At 47.1% G+C, this 15,342-nt stretch overlaps 1 protein-coding gene across 3 annotated transcripts in view; it reads left to right on the forward strand.

Annotated features, from left to right (window-relative positions):
- Positions 1-6,738: 6,738 nt before the first annotated feature.
- DMC1 (DNA meiotic recombinase 1) overlaps positions 6,739-15,342 on the forward strand; it is a 264,614-nt gene continuing 256,010 nt past the window's right edge. For 2 of the 3 annotated variants that reach the window (XM_029590218.1, XM_029590219.1), the window contains exon 1: positions 6,759-6,888. The gene's annotated coding sequence lies outside the window, so the exon portion shown is untranslated. Of the gene's footprint in view, positions 6,889-15,342 lie in introns of all 3 variants that reach the window. The other variant, XM_029590216.1, reaches the window with a different exon arrangement.

Genomic DNA, 15,342 nt, shown 5'->3' on the forward strand with positions numbered 1-15,342 from the left:
TTTATCTCGTTACCATTTTGGTACTCTCCAGTTGTATTATTTTGAAATCTTTCCTTTCTTCCAAAGCCCATGTTTATTCCTCTTGTTCAATGTAACTTTTACCTTCTATATATTGTTAATTGGTTTTCCCCTAGTTTCATTGTAAACCAGTACGATAAGACCTCGTCTTGAGCATCGGTATATTAAGAATTTAAATAAATAAATAATGCCTCTGTATTGCTCCACGGTGAGACCACACCTTGAATATTGTGTGCAATTCTGGTCGTCACATCTGAAAAAAAGATATAGTTGGAAAAAGTGCAGAGAAAGGCTAAAGAAGTTAGGGCTGTTCAGTTTGGAGAAGAGACAACTGAAGAGGGATAGGATAGAGGTCTAAAAAATTATGAAAGGACTTGAACAGATTAAAGTAAATTGGTTATTTAGTCTCTCAGATAATAGAAGGACTAGGGGGCACTCCAAGAAGTCAGCAAGTAACTCATTTAAAATAAATCGAAGAAAATTCTTTTTCACTCAGCTCATAGTTAAGCTCTGGAATTCATTGCCAGAGGATGTGGTTACAGCAGTTAGGTAACTGGGTTTAAAAAAGGTTTGGATAAGTTCCAATTGGAAAAATCCATAAACTGCTATTAATAAATAAGCAATATTAACTTGAGATCTATTTAATGTTTGGGTACTTGCCAGGTACTTGTGACTTGGATTGGCCACTGTTGGAAACAGGATGCTGGGCTTGATGGTCTGACCCAGTATAGCATATCTTATGTTCTAATGTTCGTACGTGTGTTTTTGGCATGTTAACAAGTGTGCGATGGATGCACGACAATTTTTTGCGTCGGGTGGTAATAGCTAATAGCCTCATCTACATGACATTTACATGTGAAGAGCGCTATTAGCTTTGGGTTTGTTTGGACACGCGTTTTGGATGCGCTAATCCTCGTATTGCATCAGGGGTTTGTCTGGCATGTCGAAAACGCACATCCAACCGCTCGTTAATCTGTGCGCTAGACTGGGTGCACTTTATTGTATCGGCCTGACAGTGTTTATAGACACCAGTATCACATTCACAGTGCTGCAGTTTCCTTGTGAGCTTACTTTGGCAGTATACTTTAAACAAAATCAAACAAACTTCCCATATCAATCCCTCAGCTGTGCTGCACTCTCTTCTCCCTGCATATATTTTAGCAGTGCAGTTTAAACCAGACAAAACCTTCTCGTGTCAATTCAGGCAATCTCTCAGCAGTGCTGCAACTTTTCTTTCTGCATATACTTTAGCAATGCAATTTCCCACTAGATTAGGGCTTCCCAAACTTTTAGCCAGTATGAACCCCATTTTAACACTTGAAAATTTGCATGACCCCAGAGGATGACCAAAACAAATTATTAGGGGTGTGGTCCCTTTCCAGCAATCACTCCTCACCTTCTGATCCCTCGCTCAGCATCCCCCCTATCCAGTCGATCTTTTTTCTCAGCCTCCAACCCTTCCAGAGGACCTCTTCCCCTCCAGCATACCCCCTCCTCCTTATAACCCCCACTCCTCTCTCCTCCCAAGTCCATTTGCTATCTCACCACCTCCAGCCTTTTTTTAATTCCCCAGCTGGCCCTTTCTCATCCCAAGCCCTTCTTATAGCTTCCAACTGATCCTCTTGTCATTTCTCCCTCTGCACATTCCATATCCAACCCTTCTCTACCTTATCCAACCCCCTAATCCCCTCCTCCTTCACATCCCTCCCTTCAAATAGCCCATCCTCCAAACACTCCCCTGGCCAGGGTTAGAGGCAATATTTTCCTTTTGGCCCTAGACTAAAGGTGGATGACAACTGGTGGGAAGAGGGGGCAGGCTGATGACAGGGTAATATTTTTCTCTTGGGTAGGCTCAGTGGTGAGTGAGGAGCAGTGGCAATCTCTACCTGCCCATGTGCATTCAGCTCTTCCCTCTCCTTATGGCTGGTCACAAACCCAACGGTGATCTGCAAGCGGCAGCAGCATTACTAAAGAAAGTCAGCATGGATCCTGTGAACTAGTGCAAGCTCATTGGCCTTGCAGCGGCCCTGATCTCTCCTTGTGCCGGGTTTCCTGTTACCACAGGAACTCATGCAATGCCAGTGTCACTGCAGGGCCTGTGAGTATGGGTTGGCGGGCTAGCTTGCAGGCCCCATGCTGACTTCCACTACAAATGCTGCTGATTGAATGCAGCCGCCACTACCGACTATTTTTGGGATAATGATGAAGGACGTTAATTAGAAACACAGCCCCGTGTTGGTGAAGATTTGTTAAATGCTTCATGTCGGCGGAGGATCAAATAGCATTGCATGGTATACGCTGAGTGAGTTTTGACAGCAATATTTGGCAGAGAATCAATGAAGAGAGCATTCATCGTGGGAGCTTATAAGATAAGTCTATGGCACTATTTTGATTAATATATTCTATATTAGATTGATTTTAAGTGCAAAAATTAAATAAAAAAAGGACTGGGACTCTATTAGACCAATGATTATATATATGGCTGAAGATCTTTTGACGTGTTTGATTTCACTCACTGATGAAGCCTAGAATGCCGGTCTATCTTTATTAATATCTAAGAATTGTGGTTTGGTGGTATATTTAATAGGTGTTTTTGGGTTCCATCAGCACTGCATATAGCCTTGGGAGACTGTTGGTTGTTTTTAATTGAAAAGTGCTGTCATGTGAGGCACTTGTGATCGTAGCTGAAGGTTTTATGACTCCATTTGCAGACCCGACTCACAGTTTGGGGAAACCCTGCACTAGATATAACAAAAATGTTTTTCCAAACATAACACTCCCTTTGTTTCTAAATATCTAAATTCCTGCAGAATTTATCTAAGCATTTCAACTTTATAACTTCTTTAAATGGCATCACAAAATCCTTGTCTTTTAATCATCTAAGGCGTCAACTTAATGCTGCAGGAATCAGGAGGCTCTTTTTCATCTTCTTCAGAGGAAAGTCTCCCCCTTACTAATGCCAGGACTGCCCTATTTATTGCACCTGCTAGCAGCTGAGCTGAAGAGTGTAGACTCCAGCTGTTCCCACCTGGCATCATTCTGGATACTAATCCTGGGAAATCTGGGTAATGTAGTTTTTAGGGGGCAGCCATCTTAAATTTCCTTATTTGCATCCAAGCAATAATATCTGATAGTATTAAAGCTGTAAACTCCTGCACAGGGATTAACTAAAGCTCCTTACTTAATCCCCAGGGTCACATCTGCTCCCAACTCTTTTTATCTCCTCTCAGTTCACACCAACACAGTTCACAATAGGCCAGTGAGGTGCCGGGGTTCGTTCTGGTACAGCGGAGAATAAATCTCGGGAGCCCTAGACTTTTTAAACTCTCTTGATCCACAGTACTCACACTTGGAATGTCCTTGCTTGAGGTGTAGAATTAGAGTAGAAAGACCCTTATTTTGAAGGTCTTGAGGTTTCTAATTTGTAGGTCAGCTATACAGAGAATTATACTGTGGTACATATATTTTGCAAAGCTCAGCAAGTCAGTTGTTTATTATAAGTTGTTAAAATCTTATAATGGTGAAATTGTACTGAAATAAAAGAAATAAGGTTATTTTGGATCTGTACCTGGACTCTTAGTTACAATGAATATTGCAGTGTTTGCTACAATGAAAAACATCATGAGGTATTGCATTAGTATTGCTACAGTCACCCAGCATGAGATGGCTCTCAAAGTGGAGGGCCAAAAGCATGAAATGGCTGACGATATCTAAGATGGAGGAAAAAGGCTGTTGCTTTAGCATTAGGGCATAGTATTATGGGGTAATAAGTGATTAGGTTGGGAATGGTAGATCGGACCCGTGATTGGTTATGGGCATAGCAACTGAACATTGGAATATGATGCAAGGAAATACATAAGGATGTTGCAACATGTTGATTGGTTTTGATATGTTTTCAATGAAATATATGATTTATATAACTGATTGTAAGTGTTTGGAGATGCAGAACAGCTTTAGTGATTGCCACTGGTTGTCTCCTGATATCTTTCACAATAAAATAAGAAAAGGGAAGTTGTGGTCTGATGTGAATTTTTTCTTTTAAATTACTTTAATTTGGACATAGCCCATAATCATTAGCTGTTCTCCTAAGGAACTGGTACCAGAAGCCTTTGCCCTTAAAAAGGGCCCAATTTGGTAACAGGAAACAACAGAGGGCACCCTTGACACTGAAGAAAAACACTAGACATTCTGGTGGAGTGTTCAATAAAAAGAATTACTGCAACCAAAAATACTAAAAGTCCAATTCACAACAAAATTCTCCAGATAATCTCTAGCTGAGTCAGTGTCCCTTTGGATGACAAGCACTAGGAAAAGACTCCACACTCCTGGGTGATAAACAGTTCCTAGTAGGGCTGGGATCTCCTATTTCTTTCTGTGATGCTGAAAGCTTGGTCTTTTGGTGGTAGAAAATCCCAAAAAATGTTCAAAATCCAAAGATCTATCTGCTTCTCTGTGGGCAGGAATTGGTGGCCAAAAGAATTCCTCCCAAAACTGGAACAAAACTCTCTAATAAAATATGTCTGTCTTTTCAGATTACTTCTGTTCCTTCTTTGGTGGGCAGAGGGAGTGACAGCACTTTCTTGACCACTCAAGGCAGGGGAGACTATTCTTGTTAGGCAGGCAAATGATTCCAAAGTAAAACCCTTAGAAAACCAAAACAGCTTGTTGGATTCATGGACCCTTGGACTGAGGAGGATTTATTGCAGCCTGCAGGGAGGAGCCCTGCAGGTCCCCACAGTCTGCAGGCGGAGCCGAATGAGACAGAGGCCCAACTGGAGCTTTGCCTATACCAGTCCATGTTCTCTTTAGATTGAGCCTTTGGGTGCTGGGGCCGGCAGGTCTTAGGTGGGGGTGCCTATGCTGATGTGATGGAGATCCGTTGAGGGTAGAGCAGATATGGCACAGGTGAATCTGGAAGCAGGCCAGGTCAGTGATAGGCGGCATTCAAGGAGGTCCAGTAAGTAGGCTGTGGTCAGAGGCAGGCGGAGTTCAGGGAGGTCCAGTAAGCAGGCTTTAGTAAGTGGCAAGTGGAATTCAAGGAAGTCCAAGAAGCAAGCTGAAGTCAATACCAGGTATCCATCCTAAGGGAAGGCAGGATGGATAGGCAGGGCAAGAAGGCGAGGAAAAGAACAGATGGGCAGACAAGGAGACATGGAACACAGAAGAACTGAAAGACTGACAAGAACTGGAGGTGGAGAAGCAGGAAATGGAATTGAAGATGAAGACGAGGACTGGAACTGAAAATCAAGACAAGGATTGGAACTGAAGATCACAGGAACTGGAGAATGCAGAGACAAGAACATTGAGGCAACTCACACTACTAAGGCAGTAGGGAGACCTTTGCCGAAGTGCTGGAAGGACGTCTGCAGTGGCCTTATATAGGCCAGAGAGGGTGACGTCTTCAGATGGAGTCTTCCTGGTTTTCCTGCCGCTGGCCCTTTAAGAAAATGGGAAGTTGGCATATGCACACCCTAGGAGCAGCAGGACCAAGTGGTGGTGGCGTCGTCCTGCTATGAAGATCTTTGGCAGCATCCTGCCGCAGCGCATTGCGGCCCCTCACCATGCTTGAAGGAGAGGCAGGCTGGTGGCGTTCTGGAATGAGAAGGAAGGCCCCGTCTGAGGGGTAAATCTGGTGGTTTGCAAGAGGAGTCTGAGGACCGCCAAATGCAGAGTACCCCCCTCTAAGCCCCCTCTCTGAAGCTTGAATCTTCAGGTGGCGTAGATGGAGCTCCTTTAGTAGATTACGGTCCAAAATATTGGAAGCTGGCTTCCAATTTTCCTCTGGGCCATAATCCTTCCAGGCAATGAGCTACTCAAGATTCTTAACCCTGCAGTGGGAGCCTTGGATCTCCTTGACCTCGTATGTTGTCTCTCTGTCAATGGTTATCTCTTGAGGGTCTGGTATTTTTCTAGAGAGCTAGGAAAGTACCAGGGGCTTAAGGTAATGAAACATGAAATACACTGTATATTTTGAGAGTTGCTGGTAGTTTCAATTGATAAGCAAAGGGCTCCAGTTGTCATAATACCAAAAATGGGCCAACGTAGTCTGGAGCCAAGCACATGGAAGGCATCCGCAGCCACTCCAAAACTGCAATTCAAGATACCATAAGCCAAATCAGAATGCCACAAGCCACACTGCTCCTCGTAAGACAACCTGTTTTTATCGTGAACTGCTGACCAATCCAGGGAAGCCTGTGGAGAGGTGCCTGCAGGGATGATCTGCAAACTATCCCGATCCTAGCCTAGCGATCAACTGGATAGTAGAGACCTAGGAGTCTCTCTCTCTCTCTATACATCCCTTTTTCTCCTACCCCTGCCTGTGTGTGTCCCTCTGTGTAGCCCCAATAGGACAGCAGAGAAATCTGCATGTGTTGGTTTATACTGCTTGCTGCCCTGGGGCTCTCTCCCCGCCTGGCACGCTCTAATGAAAGCAAAGCCTGCCGGCCTCACTGAGTGGGCAGAGCTGCAGACAGTCCTTAGGCGACCATCCATTGAGGTTCAATGGATGGTCCCTCAGCGGTCGAAGAGGAGAGGCGCTCTATTATTGGTCCCTCAGCGGTCGAAGAGGAGAGGCGCTCTATTATTGGTCCCTCAGGGGTCGAAGAGGAGAGGCGCTCTATTATTGGCCGTCATTCGCTCGATGGCTTTGTCAAGAGCCGATTGGCCAGAACTCCCGTAATTCTGTTCTTTGTGTTGGCTCCCCCGCTTTACCAACCTTCAGTGACAGCCTCATTTTCATTGGCCAGTTCTCTCACGGGCCCCGCTAAACGAGCAACCTTATTGGCTGCTTTTGCCTGATGACGGCAGTGACGCTTAGGTCGAGGTACCGCTCTGTGGAAAGCAGCCTGTGGTACAAATTCTACCTTTAAGGTACTGCGGTGAGGAATTATTGTGGTTCCCTTGATTTCTTTTTAATATAATTCAGTTTCAGCTGCAGCTCAGCTTATAATAATATTTGGCCTATTCTGAGCTGATAATTGAAGGCAGCGCCAGGTCTTTTGTTAATCTCCCTCGGCATGTTTTGGGGAGGGCTCGCTGTGAGGGCCATGTCTATTGGGTTAAAACATGTCGCTGTCTGCTCAAGCCAAGCCAGTGTGTGCCTTTGTTCTATTAAACTGGATGGAAATTTGAGATTTTTACTTTGGATGTTACTAGGATTTACTGTGGAATTCTACACCCTTTCCCGAGGATTTTCGGTAAATTTTGGAGAAAACTGCAACCCCCGCCCCCAAACAAATTCCGAAGTAGATCCAGAAAATAGTTTTTATGACTCAGTTGCCCATGTTTGGTGAACTGTTTGATAACGCTGTTATGAAGAAGATAGCACATCTTCAGTCACATCCAGAAAGCAAAACGATCGATTCCCCAGCTTTTTCATTTATATAACCTAGATAAATGCAGCATCACTTAACTGGCCAAACACCGTTTACTCTGGAGAAAATGACAAAATTAGCTTTGTAAAAATAACAGTAGAATAAACTACAATTTAACCACAGCTAGTTTTGCCATTTTTAGTGGTGTGGAGTTTGAGGGAGGTCTGCAGAAAAGAAAAAAGGAAGTGTGTGATCTTAAAAGGAAATAGGTGGGGCAGATTTGCCATTAGTCAAATTAGGCACGTTTCTGGGGTGCTAGGTATGGTTATCAACTGGCCAGTTGTTATCTGGCCAGACCAGCTACTGGCACAAAGTTCAAAGCAAGCAATGTAAAAGCTGTTTTTCAAATGCTTCTGTTCCTGCTTTGCTGGCCCTCTGCAGTTCTTCCTCGCCAGAAGGCTCCTTTTTACCAGGAGACAAAGGGAGGTTGGGACAGAGCCAGTGCATCCCAGTAGGCGAACTAGGCAGTCGTCTAGGGGCACCAGCCATTAGGGAGTGGCAAAGAGCAGCCATATGAGGCCATGAGTGGTGTCCATCCTATTCATGGCCAAGAGGAGTAGAGGCTCAGTGGGATGTGAGCGGCGCTTCTGGTTCGTGTTTGTGTGTGTGTGTGTGTGTGTGTGTGTGTGAGCAAGAGGGATTGTGTGTATGAGAGAGCAATGGTGTTAGTGAGAGAGAGGGAGAGAGCTTGTGTAAGAGTGTGTGTGTGAATGAGACAAGGAACCTAAATGTGTGTAAGAGAGGGGGCCTGTCTGAGCGAATGAAATCGGGGAAGGGACCTGGACCCGGGTGGGAGGCAGGTGCAAATAGAAGGTTTGCCTAGGGCGCCTAATACCCTTGCACCGGCCCTTGGGGGGGGAGAAACCAAGGCAATTGCTGCTGGTGGAAATTTTCAAAGGGCAGCTTCCGTCACACAGTCAGGGCTGATGCAAGGATATTAGATATCCTGGACAAATCCTCAACTGTGCCACCTCCACAGTCCCAGGAGCATCATTCTTCCTTCCTTCTCCCCACAGCCCCAGTAGCATTTCATTTCCTCTTTTTGAGTCCCCCTCCCCCCCAACCCCAGGAATATTTCTCTTCTTTCCTCCCCCCCACCCCAGCCCCAGAAACTAGGTTGCACTGAGAAAATAAGGGGGAGCAATTTTACTGAGTTTCACCACCACAGGTGAAGTTCTAGAACAGCTGGGGGTTCAGTGCTTCCACAAACCCATAAATAAAGCCATGTCGCAGAGCTGTTGAAATCTGCCACCAAGAGAGAGCCTGCAGGAAGAAGAGGCAAGGAGCGCACTTGCAAGGTTCTGCCACTATAGCAGGGCTTGGGTCTGAATCAAGTACTGTTTTGGTTCTATCCTACTGCTAGCACCCCAAAATTATGGCACTTTAGCCAGCTGCCAATCCCTGTGTGACTTTGTTACGTCGGCCGGCCACGGTATCTGTGGCCGGCCTTCCTCACCTTCCATCGCTCCTGGGGACAGGCTCTAGTCCTTTCCGGCTTTGGGGAGTAATTCCAACACTGCCCCCTTGCAGCGGCCTTGCCGGCGATCGGCGCCTTTGCAGCGCGGCAGAGACGTCGCTGCCACTTTCTTGGCCGGTGCACCTCACTGGGACATTTAAAGGCCCGCGGCATGCTAAGGCTGCTGGCCTTACTCTCGGTGACGTCACGTAGCCCGGTATTTAAGGCCGGGCCTAGTCCTCAGTAGTTGCCTTCGCAACTGGTCTCCTAGCCACTCGTTGCCTTGGGCTTCCGTTTCTGGATTTCTTGCCTTGTCTACGTCTGTCTCCGAACCTTGACCTCTGCATTGCCTGACCACGCCGCTGATCCTCTCTGAACCTCGACCTCTGTATTGCCTGACTAAGCCGCTGATCCTCTCCGAACCTCGACCTCTGCATTGCCTGACCACGCCGCTGATCCTCTCCGAACCTCGACTTCTGCATTGCCTGACCACGTCACTGATCCTCTCCGAACCTCGACCTCTGTATTGCCTGAATACGCCTCTGATCCTCTCTGAACCTCGACCTCTGTATTGCCTGACTAAGCCGCTGATCCTTTCCAAACCTCGACCTCTGCATTGCCTGACTACACCGCTGATCCTCTCCGAACCTCGACCTCTGCTACGCCTGACTATGATATTGCCTATCTCCGGACCCAGATCTCTGCTACGTCATGGACTTTGCCCATTCAAGCTTTGGCTTGTTTTTACGTGGGCGCCCCCTGTCCATCTGTACTCCTTCTTTCCACCATGCTGACTTAGGGCTGACTCTCCTGATCTCTTCATCAACGACGTCGCACAGAGGCCCACCTAAGTCATGCCAGCCCCGGCACCCAAAGGCTCAACCCTTGCGGGAAACGAGGGGTGGTATAGGTGAAGTTCCAGCAGCCTCTGTCCTCCAGCCCACTCCGCCTGCCGACGGTGGGAACCCATAGGTCCCTACCTACGAGTTGCATCAACCCCACCTCGGCTCAAGGGTCCACCTCCGGTGCAACAGACTCTCGATCTTCCAAATCATTCCACCCAACATGGGCCATGGGGGAAAAACATACAGCAGCTTGTCCTCTGGCCACTCCTGCATGAGGGCATTAATGCCCAAGGATTTTGGATCTCTCCTGTGACTGAAGAAGCAAGGAACCTTTGCATTGCGAGAAGTTGCCAGCAGGTCCAGAAACGGCCCTGGCAAGAATAGAAGAAATTCAGTACTGGGCCAGTGAGCCACAACACACACACAAGCCTTGTAGAGATCTCACCACTCTCACAAGTTTCCTTGGTAACAGGTAGCTCCTGCAGGAGGTGGGGATAGGGCCACTATAGGGCTGCTGAATGCAGGCTGGCTCATGCCCCAGGCAGAACTTTTCATATTGTTGCAGAGGCTGCCACTTAAAAATCTTTGATGGGTCTGGGACAAGTCCATAGCCTGATTTACTAAGTTTTTTTGAATGCCATTTTGTATTTATTGGAAAAAAACTTAGTAATTCAGTCCCTAAATAAGATAGGGAAGCGGGAGAAGACCTAGGATGGGGGCAGAAATATGATGGCCCAGAGTGCAGAATGGAAGATACCTGGGAGGGGATTGGAAAAGAGGGGGGAACTAAAGGCAGAGGACTGAGGAAGGGGGAGAGGGGGGAACAGTGCAGAGAATCCCTCCCTGGTCCTCTACTTATGGATGCTAGTGTAGTAAATTCAGCCCTGGAAATGCTCCAGTTTCTTACATTTATTTATTTTTATTTAGCAGTTTTTTATACCGACCTTCATAGTAGATAACCATATCGGATCGGTTTACATTTTAACAAAGGGTAAAACTGAGGTAACAATTCTGGTAAATAATAGATAACAAAGGAAAAGGAATAAGTCAAAGTTACAATCAACAAGGTATGGAAAACTTGGAGGCTTAAAGACAAGCTGGAAGGAAGATAGAGGCAGGTAGAATAAATATAACATGATACAAATAATTTAACGGGTTAGAGCATATGCTTTAACCAGGAAATGCATATTGTCACATTGGCTGTGATATGCAGATCAGTTGGTGAAACATCATTCTAGACTGCCTGGGAAAAGGGCATTCCGTTACCACTAGAACTGTTCTAATCCCCATTAATATTCAGAATTCTATAGTTTGGTTATTAAGGTATATATTTCCTTTAAGAAATTAGTAGATTGAGAGGCAGCAGATTCAAAGATGGGTGCATCCTCTTTCTTGCAACCCCCGCCCAAAAAAAATAGTAGTCCTAGAGGTCTACCTCATGGATTAATTGAGTTGTAAAAACTTTTAGCAGGAGTAAATTAGGAAATGGTCATATTTTGAATGTGTGTTTGTGTTTCCCAGCAGCTTTTTATTACTTTGTACAGAGTTTCTGGATCTGTCACCCTTTTCAAGTGCCTTGAACCATTATTCACAAGATTCAGGGAGTGTTTCCATCAATAAGTAGGCTGAATTAGCCATTATAAGTGGGCCTGATGTCATCTGCCAGCATCGAATGGACCTCTCTCTACAGGCCAATGCAATATTTCTCAGAGTTCAGACAGGTGGATCCAGAACAAGTGGGTTATGCATTTCTACCAGCAGATGGAGACGGAGCAAAGCTGACATCATGTTATATATACCCCTGCACTGACATCAGCCCTCCAGTATTCTCCGTTTCCAGCCGATGGTGGACGTTCCAAGAGCAGTCCTCAGCCATCTCAGTCGCTAGAGTATCTTGGTGTTCAGTTCGACATGAAGCAGGGCAGGGTGTTCCTGCCAGAGGGCCATAATCAGAAGCTCATGGCGCAGCTGCGTCTGTTGATGAACACAATACGTCTGACAGGTGCTCGGACTGATGGCGATCCTGGAAGCGGTGCTGTGGGCGAGGGTGCATATGCATCTTCTTCAGTGCACTCTGCTGTTTCATTGGAGCCCACAGTCTCAGGACTATTCAATTCGGCTCTACTTACTGATGGAGGTCTGCACTCACCTGCAGTGGTGGTTGAAAGTGGATCATCTAAGAAAGGAAGTTTCCTTAAAATATCACCGGATTGGCTAGTACTCATGACAAATACAAACTTTCTGGGTTGGGGAGCTTACCGTCAGGAGCTGACAGCGCAAGGACGCTGGAGTACAGAAGAGTCTCTGGAGCATCAATCGGCTAGAAGCCTGTGTGGACCGGTTGGCATGCTTGCGGTTTGGCGACCGATTGCAGAGTCGAGCGGTCTGGATAATGTTGGACAATGCAAGAACAGTGGCTTACATCAATCAACAGAGTGGAACCAAGAGCCAGAAAGTGTCGCAGGAAATAGCCCAATTTATAGAATGGGCAGAAGTGCAACTTCAGGAGATCTCAGCCTTGCACATTGCAGGAAAAGATAATGTAAGGGCAGACTTTCTCAGCAGGCAGTGTCTGGATCCAGGAGTATGGGAATTGTCAAACAAGGCGATTCAGCTAATAGTGGATGGCTGGGGCCTTCTGTTTCTGGACCTGCTGGCAACTTCTTGCAATGCGAAGGTTCCTCGCTTCTTCAGTCACAGGAGAGATCCAAAATCCTTGGACATCGATGCCCTCATGCAGGAGTGGCTGGAGGACAAGCTGCTGTATGTTTTTCCCCTGTGGCCCATGTTGGGCGGAATGATTCGGAAGATCAAGAGTCACAAGGGGATGGTGCTTCTGGTGGCACCAGATTGGCCCAGGTGTTATACTCCTGCTCGCGGTCCCAGCTGCGAGCAGGCACTTACCTCCGCGGCACGGGACCGCCGATGCGTTCCTCACACGGCTGGAGCCGCACTATTGCATCTCATGAGGCCTGGAGGCCGCCAACCCGCTCTTCATGCGGCTGGAGCAGACGCCCTCTCCATCTTCACGGCCCGGAGGCCGCAGTCCCCGGTCTTGCCTGGCGGCTGAGCCATCTTCGGTGTCTCTTCAGCAGCAGGGAGCCACTTCTAGCTTCGGGGCCTGCTCCACGACCCAGCTCCTGCTCTCCAGCGACGCAGCGGCAGCATGGCCGCTGTCCATGGTCCTGCCCACTTCCCCTAAGGGGCAGGGCTGCGTCTCTTCTGAAGATGTAAAGGGCCAGCACTTCTGGCCCCACCTGGACTCCTCCCTGGGCGTCTTCCTTCTTCAGCCCTATAAAAGGGCTCTGCAGTCAGTCTGTCCTTGCCTTCGCAAGGGGTTAGTCCTCCTTAGGATTTCTTGTCTTCACTCTTGCTGGCATTCCTTGTTCTTCGTGCGATCCCTCATTGTTCTGTTCCTTGTCTCTGCTGATGTCTTAATGTTCCGTGTTCCGTCATCTAGTCCTGATGTTCCGTGATCCAGTCCTGATGTTCCGGATGTTCCGTCATCCAGCTTTGATGTCCTGAACCCCTGGTTCCTCGTCCACCTTTCTTGGTGTGCCCCCATTGTGCTCCATCACCTCGTGGCACAGGCCTGCCTCCTCGTCCACAGCACAAGCCTCTGGAGGGTCATCCTTCCCTGTAGCCAAGTCCCTTCTTGGTCCTGTTTCCTGAGGCTCGTTCTGGCCCTCGGATTTCCTTGTGGCTGCTCCGTCCATGACAAAGACTCTGCCAGAACCTGCTCCGCTCCAGCGTGGTCCGTGACCAGCCATAGGCGGCTGTGTAGGGCGTGCACCGGTGCAGGCCTCTACTGAATCTTCGACATGTTTCAGTCTCAACTTCCACTTCTACTCCTGGAGTCTGTCTCGCATCAAGCGTGGTCCGTGACCAGTCCTGTGGGTGGGCTGTGAAGGGCGCACTGCATCGCAGCCTCAACCTAGTACTTGATCCTGAATACTCATCTGAGTCTTCCTAGTGCTCAGAGTCCTTCCAAGTTCCTCGTCTGAGTCTCCATGTTTCAGAGTCTTTGTCTGCCTTTGCCTCCTGTCCGGCCTGCTGCCTTTGCTGTTCCTAGCAGCAGGTCCAAAAGGGCTTGGAGTAGTCAGAGGACCACTCAGAGACCAACCTTGCTTGGTTGGCCTCACTGAGGCTGTGCAGGTCGGCAGGGGCCTGGCTTCCTGGTCTCAGCCCAGGCTCGGACATGTCTCGCCTGCCTCGCTACCGCATTGGAGTTCTCTGGGGTCGTGCGTGGCCCAAGAGCACACAATCCCCTTGGAAACGGGACCGCTCTCCTAGCACTCCCTAGCACCAGGAGACTGTGATATGCAGATTTGCGAAGGTTCCTGGTGGACTTTCCCCTCAGGTTTACAGCTCACAGGGATCTGCTGAGGCAGGGGCCTGTTCTTCATGAAGATCTGACTCGATTTTGTCTTACATATGGTCCTTGAGAGGGCTCAGTTGCTGAAGCATGGATATTCTATTGTGGTGATTGCCATCTTGCTTCGAGTGAGAAAGTTCTCTGCTTCCTTAGTCTATGTGCGGGTGTGGTGAGTGTTTGAGGCTTGCTGTGAAGATTGAGGGGGTTCTTCCTCGCTCGGTTAAGATTCTGCTCATTTTGCAATTTTTGCAGGATGGTTTGAGTAAAGGGTTGGCCCTTAATTCTTTAAAGGTACAGATGACAGCTCTTGCCTATTTCCGAGGTCAGGTGAATGGTGGACCCTTGTTGGCTCAGCCAGACATGGCCTGTGTCTTGAAAGGAGTGAAACATCTTCGTCCTCCCTTGCGGTTACCGGAAGCACTAGAAATCTAAATAAGTAGTAATTTCTCCATCTGTGTGTTAAGTTTTAATGCACAGATTAAACTTTTTTTTTAACTCCTGATGCAGCAAGCTAATGATAATCTAATGCATCAGGAATTAAAAAGTGCATAGACTGATTCCCCCCCCCCCCCACCCCGTTCATTTTAACTCTGGGTGAGGGGTGGGAGAGTAGTAATTGGGAAGAAAGAGACCGTGCTGAGAATAAAAAAAAAAAGATCGCTGATTAAGTGATGGCGGCTAATGGGAACCAGATAGTCAAATAAATCCATATTTATCCATCTAAGTGGTGGTGGAGCGGGAAAGACTTACTTTTTGTCATTTTATGTGCCCACACAGCAGCGCTGGAAGCTTAACTCCATCTCTGACCAAGGAGTTAAGTTTCCAGCGCTAAGAAAATCCAGATTAGGCCATTGCACCTTTCTGCATCGGGGAATATTGCTTAATGCTCTCATTTGTATGGGATTTCCATTGAGGTAGCTAAACAGTACTTACATTTTGGAACACATTTGGCTGAACGCATCTTTTTGCATCGGCCTACCAAATAGAGTTTTTGCTCTACCTGATATGTGTAGGAATTTCCACGCAGTTGTTGCCTCATCAGTCTCCTCATCTTTTTGGCCAAGCAGCTGCATGGACTTGTACCTTTATTTCTCTCTTCTTTTCAAAATCTTAATATATTTAGTCTTAAAATTGTCTCACTGCTAACACTATTCCTGCTATTTCTATTAAAAATGTCTTCTCTCTGTATACTTCTGTTTTAAAACTGTTTCTTCACTGTCTAGATAGGCTCTTCCATGGCACTTAATGTTCCAGAAATAAAAAAAAAGAAGAAAA

Source organism: Rhinatrema bivittatum, chromosome 2, assembly GCF_901001135.1.
Source record: "Rhinatrema bivittatum chromosome 2, aRhiBiv1.1, whole genome shotgun sequence".
Taxonomy (NCBI): Eukaryota; Metazoa; Chordata; class Amphibia; order Gymnophiona; family Rhinatrematidae; genus Rhinatrema; species Rhinatrema bivittatum.